At 43.6% G+C, this 18,318-nt stretch overlaps 1 pseudogene; it reads right to left on the bottom strand.

The window, feature by feature from the left end:
• LOC128821378 (SET-binding protein-like) overlaps positions 1–16,875 on the bottom strand; it is a 37,890-nt pseudogene extending 21,015 nt beyond the window's left edge.
• Between the last annotated feature and the right edge of the window lie 1,443 nt (positions 16,876–18,318).

Here is an 18,318-nt window from a genome sequence, read left to right as displayed (position 1 = left end):
AGGGCAGGACTTGTCTAAGCTCTCACTCCATTTGTAACAGACTGCAACCATCTCCTCCAGAAAGTAAGAGGGAAAACTCTTCCCTTGACATCCTGATATTTCTAGATTGTAAAATCATACATAGGCTTTAAGGTTATATGACAGGACTGTTTTCTACCATATGCATGACCACTACATACCACCAGAGAACACTGAACTTTTCAAAAATAGCTAAATGCTGTTGCAACACAAAAATTAAAAATTAGCAACAATTCGATGGCACCTGCACTAGAACACTACATTGAAACAGACTGCAATTCCTGAATGCCTAAGAGTACTAAATGGTTCTCTCGATCCTTGTATCACAGATATCTCCACTGAATGTAGGTGGGTTCGCTCCATATTTCATCTCCAGCAACATACAGTGAAGTTGCAAACGGTATTACTGAGCATACCAAAATGTCCACTCAGTAAAGATAGCACTGAAATTGTGATATAAATCTATTTTCAGCTTTCATCTAAATATTTAGGGTGTCTCCTCTTATCTCTGTTATACATAATTTTTATATTGTGAAAGATGACAAATACCAAATGAAAAGAGCAATTAAGCTATGGAAGTGGTTTCCTGGGACAGAGCTATATAATCTTATAGGACTTTTTTTCTTTTACCTTTTATTTTCTGATTAGTCAATCACTGTTTAGCCATCACAGGGAAATTAGCAGAAAGAAGGTCAAGATTATAATGGAAAAGTTTAATTCCCCCCCTCAGTGAGAACTGGTCAGCAGTTATGGCTAGACTCAAGTGAGGACCTATGTTGGGAATTCCAGTGAAGGTCAAAAGCAGAGAGGATAAAAAGCTGCACTGAGATCTTAGACAGTGTCATGGTTTAAAAAGTATTTTAAAAAGTTTTAAAAGTTTAAACAGCAAATCTGACAGAGCTCCTATTGCAAGTTCTACCACACCATCTTATGTTTTTATTGGCATGGACAATAAACTGAAGGAAAATAACATGAAATGGCCTTTTTAAACTAATTATATTTCCAAGTAAGCCTGGTGGGGATCATGCCTCTACTTTGGAAACTCTTTTGGGTTCAGCAGTATTGAGAATTTTGACAATTTGTTGCATCTAAGTGAAATATATTAAATTGGAAGTAAAGGTTTAGCAAACATTTGTTCAAAAAGCAAAACGGCTAACAAATCCAACTGTTATCAAACTATGAAATCATAAACTTCCACTAAAAGACCAATAAAAAGCCTTGTTAAAATTTTTGAAGACTTTTAACCCTTGTCTTCTAGGACACAACTTCCTTAATGCAATAGACACTGGAGCATTTGCTGGAGAATATTTTTGTTATTTGTCAGGCATGCAGTAACCCTGATACAACCAGTGACTGAATTCAGTCTCTTTTCCAATATGTTTTGGTGTCTCATTTCTGGGTGTCACAATTGGTCTGATATAATACAGTATCATGAATGGCAATGTTTTCATTGGGTAAGCTCTCATTTTAGACTGTTTTTCATTGCTATAGTCCAGATACTGGTCTCGGTGAAGGAAATGGAAATGTCTAGGTGGCTTAAGCCTGAGCAGTCTTTGGAACTCAGTTACAAGTAAAAAAAAAACAAAAAACTTTGGAGCCTTACTTTGGCAGGTTATACAAATTCTCAGCTGATTCTCTTTTCATTTTGGAAGCTATGAATTACGGGGTTTTTTTAAGCTCTTTTTTTAGCACATCACAATGTCATCCTAAAAATGCGAGTGTTGGAGTGGTGGGTGCTGCTGCCTATTTCTTGTCCCCAACCAACCTCTCTTGTAGAAAAGCAAGTTGAGTTAACCTTCAGGCAACGCAGTCAGACCCTCACTCAACACTCACTGCAGCTGGCTCAGCGATAGAGGCAAGAAAGGCTCTTTGTGCAGGGTTTTATTCCAGCAAAGGATATCACATGTGGCTGAAGGGAATCCAGCAAGGAAAAGAGAGCAACCACGTGGAGAAGGCAGCTTAAGAAGGGGTGGGGGGCGGAGCTAAGGGCGAGGCAGAGGGGTTTGGTCTCCAGGGATACCAATCCAGTGAGGGGACAGGGAAAGGAGAAACCAGGGGAAGTTACACAGGGGAAATTGACACAGAAGTCTATTTGGGAGTGTGTTTTTCCCCCCAGGAGGACTGACTCTATGGTAAGTAGTTACTGCTGTTGCCAGGGCCGAGGACTTGGGGACTGACTGAGGTGGGAGAGTTCATGGGATGCTACATCATCCACCACTGGTTGGTTCAGTAAAGCTCACCCTTTTCCAGATCCTAGTGTGAAATCTGCTTTTTGATATGATAAATACCTGATAGTGCAGGAGCTCTGGGCTTGCTTCCAAGCTAAATTCATTTATATTGCAGCAAAACACCTGCCTCTGTGTCATCACAAAAGCATCTCCCTTTTGTAAAGTACAATTCAGTCTCTCAGACAAGATTCAGATTCCTTTTTTTGCCCTTCTGCAGGCAACGAACAGATGTCCTTAGCATCTGAAAGGAATTTCTTCCTTCTTCATCTACGCAGCTTATATATCCAAGTCAAGAGACCTAAAACTCTTCAGAGTCAGTTGGTGAGGGTTTATTGCTTCCATTACATTAGTCCCTTCCCATAGCCACTCAGTGCTCAGGATAATTACTTTACATGACACCTGCCAACTGGAAGTGACAGATTTACACTGGTATTGTACCCAGGATCTCCATATATTCAGCACAACCACCATCATGATGGATCCCTCTGAATCAGCAGTACACCACAGTAGTCATGGGACACAGACCCAGCTCCACAACTTCCCATGCATCTGGTCCTTCTCATCAACACATGGCTTTTGTATGTTTTGTGAGCCAGAGCAGAGATTCTTCACTCTGTACTGTGGCTGTTCTCCCAAAGGCTGGGCAACGATTACCACCCCGTGAGAGCAGACACCAATAAGAGGGATACCTACCTTGCCAACAGGTATTATAATTGATGCTGTTGCAGAATGTAATGGCGAGATTTTTTGAGGAAGCTCAACAAACTATGAGAGATAGGTGAAGGCAGGACAAATATTCAAAAAAATGTTGTGCAACAACTCAAAGACTTTTAAAGGTTTTGGCTTAAGGCATGCACAACTTTCTTGTTGATCTCCCCAGAGTCTGGATGCAGACTGCCAGTCAATTACAAAAATCCAGAGAACTTATTGACTCATAAATATATTTGGTGTAAATGGCAAGTCCCTCTTTGACATTAAAATTTAAATGCAGTAAAGTAAAATAGAATAAAGCAGAGTTTACTTGAAGAAGCTGAAGAATCATAAGTACTTCTGTTCTTCCTATTTGTCCTGAAGGGCTGAATGTCCTTTCCCCTGTAAGTTCCAAACCCTTCAAAGCTTCTTCTTTTATTCCCACTTGCATCCTTGTCCTGCTTCTCACTTGAGGAATTCATTTCACCAAACATGTCCAGGGACTCTGACCTTCCATTACTCTCAGTATTACCAGAGTATCTCTTTGTGCAAGAGTCAATGGGATCATTGCTTGAGTTGCTATTATCTTTACTCTGTGTCCACTGCTGGGCATCAGAAAGTGATAATATAGACAGTGTATCTGCTTCAAAGTTACTCTTTGAGCCTTTGTGTCTGGTTTCACAATGCTGGTGCTTCTGCTTCACCTTGTGTTTTCTTTTCTCGTTGAGCAAAGAGAAGTCTTTATCTGAGCTGCTTAGCCTTTCATTGATTGCATGGCTGGAGAAGCCAGTGGACTTGCTAGCAAAGAGACCACTCAGATCTTCATGTGTCCCCAATATCTGTTCATCCTTATGCTTGTGCTTATGTTTGTGTTTCCTTTTGTGAAGTCGGCCACTTGAAATGCTTGTTCCTCCAACTTTTGGAGGAGCCAAAGAGGACTACATGTCTCCAAGGCCCATTCCCATAGGGGCTTGTAGGTGCACTCCATGTTTTGCTTTATGTTTGGCAGTGGTGGACATCTTTATATGAGAACTTGCATGGAATTGGAGTGGGGACACAGTAGGTCTCATAAATGCCTGGGTACAGAGGAGCTGGATACTGACCATAGTAACCAAGATTCATCATAGGCATTGATGTGTAAGGCATTCCATAGGGTGCATAGTAACTCCCACTGGGAATAGGGTAACCAAACCCTTGTAAAAAAGGCACCTTTGTCATGGTGTCCTTGGTTTTGGCAGGTCTACCACACTTCTTAGACTTTATATCAGAGGTCCTGCAAAGATAGAGCAATGGGTCATACTAGATATATGGCACAGGGTAGTAGCGACCAAAATTAATCCTGAAGATGCTGGGATATGGATTTTCATGATAAAATATATAACTTTTATGAGAAATCAGAACACTTGAAACTTATTGATGAGTTCATCAAGGTCTGCCAGAAACTGGAGGCCATCTCTCTTCTGCAGGCTTTTCCTTTTCCTCTTGTGCTTTGGCTTTTTAATACCCTCATGAAAGAGAAAGCTATCCACAATGAGATGTTTCTGCTGCTGACCATGCCTGTTCTTTATGCTGGTGTCAGATGGGATAGCCTCTGGATTGTCCAGGGTGCAGAAATCAAAGGAGTATATCCGGTGGGATTCTGAGCTTTTCTCGCCTTGGTCGGAGGTACTGTTGTTGTCTGTACCTATCCCACTGTCACTTGGTATGGTTTCCTCACTCTGAGACTCGCTCACTGGTGACAGCATGACTTCTTTCAGAGAACCTATTTCACAGAGATGAGAAGGTGAATTAGCCATTAACCAGGGTGGAGACAGCTTCCAAGTTTTACTGTGCATTCCTTTCTGGGTTTTTGGAGGAAGAGCACTGATAGGTTGAAGATTTGGCATAGTTTTTAACTCTGAAAAATTAGTTGCAGTGCTTGCAGGGCTGAGGTTGTCATTAATCCCCACTAACTGTGTTGAAAGCAGATGAATAGCTGCTGGTGATGATGCCACAAGTGACTGCAGGTTGGAAGGCACTGCTGGGTTTTCTGGCTGGCTGGAAACAAGTCTTGAGTGCTTGATGGATGTCTTAGGTTCTTCTGTCTGAAGCTGCATCTCTGCCCTTGGCTTTCTGCCCCGTTTTTTACCTATGTAGATAGTCCCCCTCTTGTTGACATTGATCTGCTTCCCTAGTCAATGGTGGTTGGCCCAACACTAAACAGGGTCTGGACTTTTGCTTTCAGAGCTATGCAGATGGAGCAGGAGGACAAAATCTGATTGAGAATGTTTTTCCTCTTGAGGGTTTTCATTTCCTTAATGTTCTTGATGGTCTTCTTATCTAAGACCCCAAGCTTCACGACCCTTTTGTGAAATTTGAGTTCACTGATGGACTTGTCCTTTCCTGGAACTATCTGGGCCAACTTGGGCAGGTTCCTTCTCCTCTTCCTTTTCTTTGTTCCTGGAAATTCGTGATTGATTGGACTCACTGGGCTGGTGGAGGTTCCCTCATGAATGGTTTCAACAGTGAGCAAAGGCTGTTTCTTTGGTTGTCCTCTTTTTTTCTTGACAGGTGTGATCGCAGTAAGACTGTCTGTATTGGTATAAAGAGGGCTGGATGGTGTGATTGGATAGGCTAAAGGAGGCTCCACCATCAGCTTCTCAGATATTGTCATGGAGGTCTCCTGAAGCATAGATTTAGGTTGGCTACAGGTCCATCACCACTTAGCTGCATGTTTGGGGTGCTGGACCTCAGATAATTGGCTGGCTGTGGGAAGATCGGTTTTCTGAGTCTGGTGGCCCAGTTAGGGGAGGCTTTGTCAATGAACACACCACTGTCAGTAGCTACTAAGGGGGACTCATTTTCAATCACTTTTCCTGTCTTTGTGGCTTGAAGATCTTTTTTACTCCCCTCTGGCTGAGAGCTAGTCCTGTTTGCTACTTCACTGCTCATAGCAAGTTCAGAAGGCAGGCTTTTCTCCTGGGTAGTTTCCTCTATGAAAGATTTTGTGGAGTGCCTTTTTTTCCTTTTGTGGCCAGAAGTATCTGTTGTCGGAGACTTTATTGGGTTGGTAATTTGTATGCAACTGGTGTCACTTTCACAACTGCTAGCAGAAATGGGATTCTGATTTGAGGGTGATGTATCCAACACACTGTCCATTGAATAAGACTCCTTTTTTCCTTCCATGCTGTCATGGGATTTGCTGTCAAATGCTTTCTGAGCACTCTTTACCCATTCGATGTCTGTGGTTTGGATGGCTTGACTTAGCAAGTTGTTTTTGCAGGACTTCTTTGTACTCCTGGTAGGCTGATTGGGGGCTTCCAGCTGCATACCTCCCTCTTGATCTCTAAGAGGCAAAAGCCCATTACACTCAGAGTCACCGCTCAGCTGGGCAGCCCCAATGATGCTGTTGGGTGGTGGGACTGCACTGCAAATGGCAAGCTCTTTACTACCGTCTGACAGCTGCCCCCATGTGCTGCTGGTGCAGGACTTTTTTGCCTGGGATTTGCTGAAGGACACTCCTGGCTCCATAGTGGAGACCTTGGTGGCACTAACTGCTTCTCTACTGGGTTCTGTGCTAACAAAGCAACTTTGAGAAGTGGATCCAGTATCAGAGCTTGCTGACCAGTCAAGATGGTGCTGGTTGCTACTTTTTTGCTGGTGCTTTGATTTTAAGGTGTCACTGGTGAAATCTTGTTGGAGACCTGGATCATAGTGCAGAGCAGAATGTTTTTGTGGTCTGTCATAAACTTGGAAGGTCACAGAAAATAAATAGAAAAAAAATTAGTTTATCAGTCCATTCATAACCCCTGGTTGCAGCTCTTTATTTTGTACAGTGAATGACAATTCTTCTTGACCAATGTTCTTGTAAGGGTTAGAAACCTTTATAGAGTCTTATATTTGAGCCAAATTTACATTTAGATTCATGCACTGTAAACAAGCTTTGTTTGGTTTTCCCACTCGAAAAAAAAAAGGAAATATTTCTATAAATGCAAAATTACTAAGGAAACATATTCTACTGATTTTTAATTTAAAGAACAAGTAAAATCACAGAATCAGTTAGGTTGGAAAAGACCTCTGAGATCATTGAGTCCAACCTATGACCAAATGCCACCATCACAACTAGACCATGGCACTAAGTGCCACATCCAGTCTGTCCTTAAATACCTCCAGGGCTGGTGACTCTACCACCTCCTTGCACAGCCCATTCCAATATCTAATCACCCTTTCAGTAACAAAATTCTTCCTAATGTCCAACCTAAACCTTCCCTGGTGCAGCTTGAGGCTATGTCCTTGTCTTAGGTTGGAAATGGGGGTGTGCATTCTATTCCTATCTGTTAGAGGTGGGGCAGTTATCTTCTGTTAATTGAGCAGTTTTCTTTATCTCTTCCATGACCAATCCTCCCTCCAGGAAGATATCTTCTGTTAATGGGCCATTGAGTCTCCCTGCATGACTGATAAAATTACATCATCCCATTGTGAGATGCTCCACTGGGGTGGGGTGGGGGGGGAACCAAGCATTCCTACCTGGATATAATCTGAGATTTCGAACAACAGAGACAGTCTTTTCCCACTGGAATCCCAGAGGAAGACCAGACCCTTCTAGACCACCACTGGACCTTCAGAGGAAGACTCCACCCCTCTGCAGGATCACTGATTCAACAGAACCACATCTATCACTCCAAGAGGACTGCAGCCACCATTTAACTGTACTGCTACCAACACCATGACTGACAGGGTGTCAGGTTGTATTCTGACTCTGTCAGTGGTTTTTTTTTTGTTTGTTTGTTTGTACTATTCCATTAGTATTTTTAGTTTTCCTAGTAAAGAACTGTTATCCCTATTCCCATATCTTTGCCTGAGAGCCTCTTAATTTCAAAATTATAATAATTTGGAGGGAGGGGGTTTCCATTTTCAATTTCAAGAGAGGCTCCTGCCTTCCTTAACAGACACCTGTCTTTTCAAACCAAGACAAAACCAAAGTCCATGACTTTCCCCCTCCTGGTTTTCCTGTAGTATCAAGGAACTCCAATGATACACAAGTACAAATTTTATACCTTGTCTTTCAAGGCTGTTGTTTCTCAAGAGGTGGCCTGTGGATCTTCAGGGATCCATAAAATGTCAAAAAATTATGCATGGAACAACTGTAAAAGAATAAAACCACAGTAACAACTTATGTTTTATGCTAAAGTAGCAACACTAAGAAACAACTAGGAAACCTGAACAACCCTAAGTGTATCTGTCTTGCTGAGATTAGATACCACCAGAGGGCTCAGTTGAAATGGATAGAGGAGTACACAGGGGACATTGATGTAAATATGGATACAGCATTGATACAGTGCACATAGTAAGGACACGTGGGGCATGAGGATGTCACTTGCACATCATCTCAGGGAACTGAAACTTGAAGACCAGTATTTTAGTGCTGGATCAGCCTGAAAGCCTGGTCTGTCTTCAAGGCCTTGTACATTTTAGTTCAGCTCTGATGATCAGTTTTATTATCTGACAATTGACAAACTTGCTAACACCTTAATCACAGCTTAGCTGGCAGAAGATGATGAAAAATTATGTCATACTGTGATGCATGACTGCTGCTTTCCATTGCAGTGATGGACTCCAGTATCTACTTTATACAGAGAAAAATCATTTCATGTTGCTCCTTCTACAGGGGTAATGACTTTGTTGCTTGCCTGGCTGAAGCACCATATAATAAGCAAGAGCATAATTTAGAGGTCTATCATTGATGCAAAGTAATTGCATTATATTTTCCAAAATTCCTGACCTATTTCACCATAACTTGCATTAAGGGAACACAAATTTGCTACCTTCAGAAGACTGTTGACATTAAAGTGACTGAAGGAACGCACCTCTAGGAACATTTTGCAGCATATATGGCAAGCTGCATATACATGATAGTAACAGATGAGATACATGCTTGTTGGAGTCCAGGACATCCCTCTGGCTGCCCTGGATGTCTTGAGACCCTAGCAGGGGGCTCAGAGACCCTGGCATGAAGTCAAAAACATCTGTGGCTTTGATTTTAGCCTGTGGAAAAAGCTGTCAATTTTGTATGAGGAATTACAAGCCACAAGGGTTTTAGTAGTGTGATATTTGAATTAATACAGGGTGGAAAAGTAGAAATTTGGGATTTTTAGAATGTAATTCAGGGGGTCAAGATGGAGCCTTCTTCTCCTTCTCCTTGTCCTCCATGTCTTGGTGTGATGGTGACACTTTTCTATTGGTTTAAGGTAGAGACACACTGTCCAACATAGATGTTAGATATTGGCACGTTGTTGTAAACAGACTATACGTAACTTTTGATATAAAAGGTAAATACCGCCCCAGAGGGCAGAGCAGAATGCCATGGCCTCTTTGCTAGCCAGAGCTCAGCAGGTCAGAGAAAGAATGTTATAGATAAGAAAAAATAAACAACCTTGAGAACGTGATCCGAAGCATTCCAGACTCCTTCTTTGGCTGTGTCGGGCTAGGAAGCAAAGGCTCTTTACGATCTTGGGGTCAGCCCAGCATTGGAACCCCGAGACATTGACACATGCTGATGTCTATGGTAAATAAAACAGAGTACAATGGAACTGATAAAGGAGCTTGATATCTTAGGCCTGATCGAGCAGAAACTGTGGGAGAGACAAACACAGATAACTGCTCTCTGGGGAAGAAGTGACTAAGAAACATTTGGTGAAACTCTGTGATAAGATAATGTTACTAGGTGACAATATGTCATGAAGAATGTGTAACCAATGGGAACTTGTTACCAAAAATAGAACCCTATATAAATGCCATACAAGTAAACCCCTATATAAACACCTTGTATTCTCAATAAAATTGGCTTATGATCCAAGCTCAGATGTCCCTGTCTCTCCATTGCCGATAATTGGTGCCCCGTGTGAGGAGCAAGAACCAGCCTATCTGCGCTGCTGTTGGTGAGCCCCCCAGAACTGGAAGTGCTGGTGCGAGAATCAGGAGCGGGCCCGAAATAATCCCTCCATGGAGGAGGTGGGCAGGAGGAACATGAGACAAAGCATGTCTAATGAAGAGAGAGGTGTTTTTGAACTAATGCTTGCTTTGCTTGCGAAACATGGCAAATCCTTGCCAAAGTTGGACTTAAATGGGTGGCTGTTAAATGTCCCGACGTCACTGCCTCCTCTATTTTTACAAATGCTGTTTGGGATAATGTGGGGGTTAAGCTCTATGATTTAGCTACTACAGGACATGAGCTGGCTGTATTAAATTACAAGTCCTCCGGGCTTCCCCCGGGTGCCCAGCCAGTCCGGGGGAAAACCCTCGGAGGACCGGTCCGCAGGGAGGATGTGGCGGGAACCCGGATAGCTCCACCGTAAGGAAGAGAGGGCTCCGGAGTAACTGTATTCCTTGAGGCTTTATTTCAGGAGAGTCGCAGGAACAGGAGGGGGAAGATGAGGGGACACAAGCTCTCTGGAAGGGAGCCAGCCCCGGGAGCCCTGAGGGAAGGCAGGGCCGGGTATTAAGGGCAAAGGAGTAGGAGTGGTTAGGGTACAAAACAGCCAATGGGCAACAGGTAAAGGGGGGGAGACAGAGTGGGGTGACAACAGAGAACTAATCGGGGTACAGAGGAGGAGTGGTATTCTAACAGGAGCCAATGGGGGTAACAGAATAACTGAACTTTCTGGAACTGGGGAGAGTACCAAGCATTGACAGACAGCTCTTCTGGGGTGGAGAGCAGCAGGTGATTGGCAACCTTTTTGTACACTGTTGCTGCCTCCCAAGGGAGAGCAGGAACCCCTCCCACAGCTGGCGATGCATATGCTCCCATCTTGGAGAGTGATTTTTGAGACATTGAAAAAGCAAGACCAGTCTCAGGCTGTGGATAGCACCAGCCCCCTACCCTGCTCTGACTCTCCCTGCCCACTTGAAACTGGCACCTCTGATACTGAAAAGCGGCCGCAGCCATCAACCCCTGCTCTGCCCAGTCAAAGGAGGGGAAGGTATCCTGTCTCACGGTCATTAGCAGCCTATATTGCTGACTGTGGCTCTAGCAGTGAGGAGGAGGGGGACCCCTTCAATCTGGGACCAATAAATCCAGATGCTGAGCCTGACCTCTTCCCTCCTGACACTCATGATAACTAGATGTAATTAAAGAAAAAGGCTCTTAAGGAGAAGGATTTTAATATCACAGTGAAAATAGTCACTCCAGTCAGGCTTTGCGGCACCAGGGGAAACAACCTGCAGTGGTGTCATGGTTTGACAGGGAAGTGAATTTTCTCAGGAAGTTGGGGTCAAACCAATCAGTGGTCAGGTTTGGATACTGACACTTGGAGTGACCACTGAAGGCAGTGGACACGCCTCTGAGAACACAGGGGGTTAAAAGCAGAGAACTCCCAGGGGAGCCCTCTCTTTGGTTCCGGTCAACGAAGAGTGCAGACTCTCCCCTGCCCAGCCACAGGCTGGGCGGGGGAGGGGAAGCCATGCAGCCTGGGAGAGGTAGGCCCAGGGTGTAAAGGGACTGGAACTGGGTCGGCCCCTGTGGACGGAAGGGTGAAGAAAATCTGAGATGTCTTTGTTCCCCTGCCCCCCCCCCCCCGCCCAGAGGGAGAGACAGTGAAAGAGACAGTATGCCAGCAGAGGAGAAAGAGAAGGGGATGGGAAGGTGCCCAGCCTTGGGAGTTGGAGTTCTGGGCAGAGATTTCAGCCGGCCTGGGAGTCCAAGACTTTTAACCCCTTCTTGGACAATGAAAGCTTTGTGAAATATTGCTCCTCCTTGATCTGAAAGAGAAGAGAGATGGCCTGGGACTGAGATGTCAGAAGAAGATGGGGAAGAATCCTAGGTGGGAGGAGATGATGGAGTGGCTTTTGGCTGGACTTTTCTTGTATAGCCATAGACTGAACTGTTGTAGTGTACAGCTACGCAGATGGAGCAAAAAGCTTTGTGAATTTGAAATGGGAGTTTCTGTTTCCTAAACCTAAAGCTGGAGTTTCTATTATGTATTTTTACATGTATTTACCCTTCCCCCTGAAGCTATTCCCATTGGATTTCACCTATAATGTATTCATACTGGGCATTGTTCTATTGGTTTCACCTTATCTCTTATTTTCCCCTATAAAACCTGTAACTCAACCCCAGACCATTGTCCCTTGTATGTGCGGCGTTCGAGCAAATACAACCTACTTTGGACTGCACAACAAGTGTTCAGTCTCTTGAGTCTCTTTATCCCGGTCATGATCGCGCTCTCTAAATAGCTCTGTCTGTATCAAGCGAACCCACAAAGGTGTTTGTTGCTTCTCTCCGGCGCCCCGGGAAAAAGGAGCCAGGCGAAAACAAGGAAGTCGGAGAGAAAAGAAGCAACAAGTTGAACCAATTTCTCCTGCAACAGAGACTGCATTTTTAGGGGGATGCAATGGTTGGAGCCAAGAGAGTGACCTGCTGCAGTGATGAGGAGGGTGTGGTGGTGCCCTCTGTCTTCAGGGAAAAGAAGATCTCCATTCTCGAGACCCTCGGCCCCAGGGGAAGAGAAAATGGGGGGGACTGTTGTCCAAAAATGAGAAACTGAACTGTTGTCTCTTTTGGTCCGTGGCAAAGCATCCTTAAAGGAGCCCTATGAGCAGTCTGTCCATGCACGGTGGTGAGAGCACTGTGACATGGAAAGGAGGGTGTCACACTGGCAGATTTTCTCTGGGCGGTGCCATGTGTGACATGGAAACACAGGAGGTTGCAATTGTGTTTCCTGGGGGTCTATGGTACAGGAGAGACTCCTCTCTCCCTTGATGGACTGAGTATTGATTATTGGAAGGGTGGTAATGTGATCAGGAATCCAGGGTTGTGTCTCACTGTGGTTTGCTGGAGTTTGGGTGGGGGGAGGAGGAATGTTTTGGAAGGTTTTCATCCTGAATTCTGTATGTGTCTTTTATTGTAGTTGTAGGGTAATAAAGTTTTCTCCTTTATTTCTAAGCTTGAGCCTGCTCTGCTGTGTTGCTGATCGCATCTCACAGCACTCATCTGGGGAGGGTGTATTTTCATGGAGACACTGGCATTGTGCTAGTGTCAAACCATGACAAGTGGGAAACCCTCGCTTATTCGGAAATTAAGGAACTACGTCACACTGCTACAGAACATGGGCTGGAGTCTCCCTTTTTTGCTCATCTTTTATGGTCTATGTTGTCAACTCATCCTATAACCCCTCATGATTTAAAGGAACTGGTGAACTTATTATTAACCCAAACTCAGTATGCCATTTTTGATGCTCAGTGGAAAAAGGGGTTAGAGACTTTGCTTGTAAGATTTGTAGGGCATGCAAACCAGAATATTGCAGCCCTCATGACTGACCAGCTAGCTGGAGAAGGGATGCACTCAGACCCTGTTGGGCATGCCCACATTCCTAGAGAAGCCCTTAAAGGTATTACTGAAGCTGCACGTATCGCATTTTTAGAAGTTCCCGATTCTGCAACCCCCCAAAACGTATTTACTAATGTAAAGTAAGGACTGGCCAAGCCTTATATGCAATTTATTGACCACTTAAAACAAGCTCTTGAAAGACAAATTGAGAATAACACTGCCAGAGAGGTGTTATTTTTAAAATTAGCTGTTGAAAATGCTAATGAAGACTGTAAAAAACTACTTAAGTCCTTGCCTAAGGAGGAACCCACCCTGCTAGAAATGATTGAGGCATGTAATTGCCTCGGCACACTTCAGCATAGGGTAACAGTTACTTATAAAGCTGTGGGGGCTGGTATAGCTAATGATTTTGTGGAAGAGGTTTTACAGCAACTTCTGTGAGCCAGAGAGAAGTTTGATAAGAGGATCAATGTTTACCCCTGAAAGAATTTTCTACCAAGGTCGTTGACATAGAAACCAAGAAAGAAAGGATAAATAAGAGAAAGCTGCAACTGTCTATTCCAATAAGCACTTTGTTTGTCTTTCCTGACCAAGGAGTAAAGTGTAAACTTATGAATTTTGTAAGAATGTATAAAAAGCATGCATGCTATAATAAAACCGGGTTTGAAGCCTTCTGAAAATGGAGTGTTGCTTTGTATTGTGACCGTCTCAACTACAACAGGGGAGGCCAGATCCAAAGCTCCCAGTATTTGCCCTCAGTGCCGTAAAGGAAGGCATTATGCAAATCAATGTCATTCCAAGTATGATTTTGAAGGACATCCAATATTGGGAAACCGGAGTCAAAGCACGGGGCGGCACCATGCAGAGAGACAAATGCCCCAGCCAATGCCTCAGAGTGGACCATTGCAAGCCTCAGCCCAGCTGCCACAAGCAGCCTTTGCCAGACTATCAGCAATTTACAACCCTCCACACCAGGGAGGGCCAGACTAGACATGGCAACCTCCATCACAGTAATCTTACTTGATTCATCTGTTCATTTGCTTCCCACAGGAGTTTTCAGACCACCAGGGCAGCATATGCATGCATTGATTTTAGGTCGGTCATCCACCTCTTTGATGGGGCTGTTTGTTCTCCCTGGGGTTATGGACTCTGACGATAAAATTATGATCATAGCATGGACATCTCGACCACCTTGCACCATTCCCCAAGGAACTCGAATAGTTCAATTAATTTTACTTCCCCAAACCATGAGCGTACCTTTCACAGACGTAACGCGAAAAGGGGGATTTGAGTCTACTGGAACATCCCAAGTATGCTGGGTACAATTTATATTACCCTATGTACCCTGACATTAATAGGACAAAAGATAACACTTGGTCTCATAGACACAGGGGCTGACGTTACAGTTACCTCTCAAGCCAAATGGCCCCCACAGTGTTCCCTTGCTGAAGTGCCTCAGGCACTTGAGGGAGTAGTGGAGGGAGTAGCCACAGCTATCAAAGCCGACACTTGATACAGATCAAAGGCCCTGAGGGACACGTTGCCTCAGTCAAACCCTTCGTATTACCAGTGCCAATGGTACTATGGGGGAGGGATGTTCTCTTCCAATGGGGTTTTAGAATTCAATCAGATTTTTAATGGGGGCCATTGAAGCATGTGACACTTTAAAACTAACCTGGAAAACAGAAAATCCAGTTTGGGTGGGTCAGTGGCCCCTACCATTGCAAAATCTGTGTGCATTAACAGAGTTAGTCCAACAGCAAAGGGCAAATTTGTTCAGACTCAGATGTTTATTAGTTCTCATCTATATTACAGTCTCACAAATCGTGAGTTCTACAGCACTTCACACTAACAAACTAAAAATGGAGCCCTATCTCTCTCTCTACAAGGCCTTTTAAGGATAAACTGTCCAATTAAGAAATGACACCTAAATTATTTTTACTATTGACCCAACCACCTGTGGCCCGCAATGCGGACTTTTTTATCCAATTACACAATACCACCCAAAACAATGAGGAAGAAGGTGAAGAAGAAGGACTAGCCTCCACCCTAAAACCTCCATCTTGCTTCATATATAGTATTATATTCTAAAACCTTAAACTCTAAGTTTTCCACCATATGATATTACACACTTTTATTCAAACTACACACCCATAATCCCAGTTCTATCATTCAGTTTTGGAAGCCTTCTCCATGGCCTCAGGTCAAATGCAGTGTTCTCTTGGGGATCAGTGCCTGTCAGCACAGAAAATCTAAAATTCTCAGCAACCAGGGTTCCAACATGGGGGGATGATTTGAGTTTCCAAACATCTTTTAGCAACTCAGCAGGATGAGGACCAACCAGCTGGAAGTCCTGCAGCCTGCCACTGGGCTCCTCTAAAGAGAGGAAAACCTTTCTTGGCTTGTGTGAGTCCAACAAGACAGAGGCATTTTCTGTCTACTGATAAATCAGAGATTTAATAACAGGGAGGTTATAAAGCTCTTTAGGCTCATTTTCACTCCAAGAGCCTGAGAGAAGAGGGTATGAATAAATTTAGGGTATAAACTGGAAGAAGCAGTGGGAACAACCAACCAAATGAAGGTTAAGATAGAACTTAATAGATTTGTGTTGAAGGGATTACAGGACACGGGGGATGCACTCACTGTGGGCTGGATATGACAACCTAAGAGGCCCCACCCAGCTTTACAGTGACCTGATTCAACCTTTGTGCAAACATCATTCAGATAGTACAGAGATGATAGCCATAGTGGTGGTTAGGATATCTAGTGTACATGGCTCTCTCCTGTGCCCAGAGCTCTGTTTCAGCTGTACAGGGAGCTTGGAAGTCCAGTTGGGACTAGATGTCCACATTCTTAAGACAGGTCATGGTAGGGTGATAACTGCACCCTTTGTCATCCCTGTTTTTTCCACTATATTTTCCCCTGTAGTTCTGAATTTGAATAGTTTTCCTCATCCATCAGCATCAACTCTTTTTGGTTCTTCCAGAAGACTGTTGGGAAGGATGAAAGTTTGACTAGAAAGTCTCACAGATATGTATGCTTGGCAGAAAGATTTTTGAATTTAGAACCTGAGAATGAAATAGAGATGGAAGCAAGTTTTGATATAGAAGAAAAGAATTGCTGATCCAGTCTTACTGGATAACTAAGAAGGCAAAGGGTATGCTAGTTAGAAGGGGTTTTTATGGCTTAGAGCAAAGGATAAACCCACCTCAAACAAGAAGATGTTTTTACCAAGCAGAAAGATAGCACAGGCAAACAAGACTGCCAATGTTGCAAGTAGGAAAAAGGTCTCAGAATTTTCCACCGCAAGAAAACTGAAAATCAACTTCTAGCTTAAACTGTAACATACTAACTTTTAGTGATTGGAGAATAGTAACATGAATATGGTAATTATACTAGTTATGATAGGCTATTGGGAAAAGTTAAGGTATAGATTGGTTCTTCTGTATTAAGATGCTCAGCAAAGAAAAGTATATAATGCATTGTAACCAAAACTAAAGGGTCTTCAGGCTTGTCTGCAGCTGGAGCTGACAGCTGTAGGCACAGGCTCTGTCACTCACAACCCTGGACTGCTGTAAAGTCTTGGATGTAATAAACTGCATTTTGAAGAGCCACCTGGAGACCCGCATCCCTCATTACGGCTCTTACAGAAGATGAAATTGCATTTGTTGCTGATGTAAAGCATGATAGCTCCACTCTGTCTATGGAGTTATGTGAATGTTAAACTGTCAGGAGATCAGTCAGGCCTTCAGATATGGCAGACAGTAACAGCTGAAGTTTATTCAAATACTGTAGCTTCCATTTGTCTGGTTAATCAAAATGTGTTTGGCTGCCTTATCCCTGATGCTCAAAGACCATGAGATAAAGAGAAAATCAATATAATGAAAGCATTGTCTTAGAGAGAAACCATCATTTTCTTCTAATAAAAAATTCATTTTTGCTAGGAAGACAAATCAAGTCAGCCTCTTAGACTTTTTGTTGGTTTGGATTATTTTGTTTGTTTGGTTTTTTTGTTTGTTTTCCAAGTGAAAAAAAGTAGTTACAAGGTAAGTAAAATGGTAATTTTCAAGGGGCTGGAATTTGGGAAGGAGAAGATGTTTCTCTCAACTCACTCTTTCGCAGAGGTAGTGGCATGCACCTTTAATATTTGGATGCCAAACTGGCAGCAAGAAATTTCAACAGCACCTTTATGTCTCCTCTTTTCTATTTATACATTACACAAAACTATTTTTCCTGGGTTTAATTGCACATCAAAGGACCACCCCTCTAACCACACATTTCCTACTGAAGGAGACACCAGTAATAAAGCTCATTTCAGTCTTTCAGAGACGCAGTGACAGATCTTTGATAACATTCAGGTGTCTCAGAGTCCATGAACACATCCTTAAAAATGGAATATAGCCTCCTATTCATTCAGGGATGTAAAAAAGGAATGCCCCAGTTAACTTAAGGGAAAATATATTTACCTTGGCAAAAATGGATTTTGAAGGACTGTTCCAGGATTACAGGAGCATAAAAATCACAACATTAAAATTAAGTACACTGAACACAGACTGAGTGTTCACTGACTTGGTAAGTAAACAGAAATGCCTACACCTCTATATTCCCATGGTAACAGAGGTGAGCACTGCAAATTACCTCAGCTGGCTTAAAACCATTTCCCCAGCACTGAATCCATATCCTCTAAGCTTTATGCACAAGAAAGGTAAACAAGCACAGCTCCAGTCTAAGTTGCACAGCCTTTTTGGACACACTGACTGTTGCATCCCAGGTTTGGGTTCAGATTAGGGGTTCTGATCTTTGTTAGTTTGCTGGTTCTGTGTACCCTCGTGTATCCCCTGTGTTTTCCCCCCCACACAGTGGTTAGCTTCAGGCTGCCTGCCATTGGAGCTTCCCCCTGTCACTCTTGCAACCACTCCCTGCCAACTCCTGAGGATTCCATGCCCGTCACCCCATTCCCACGGTACCACTCGCCCCGAAGCCCCGTGGCCACCCCTGCCGTGTTCCCATTGGTCGCTGTGGTACACGTCATCGCCACGGCATCTGTATTCATTGGGCGGGAGGACTCCCCGTCCTCCC

The sequence above is a fragment of the Vidua macroura genome, chromosome W (assembly GCF_024509145.1).
Source record: "Vidua macroura isolate BioBank_ID:100142 chromosome W, ASM2450914v1, whole genome shotgun sequence".
Taxonomy (NCBI): domain Eukaryota; kingdom Metazoa; phylum Chordata; class Aves; order Passeriformes; family Viduidae; genus Vidua; species Vidua macroura.
The sequence above is the reverse complement of the archived record's forward strand: the minus strand, read 5'-3'. Positions and strand labels throughout refer to the sequence as shown.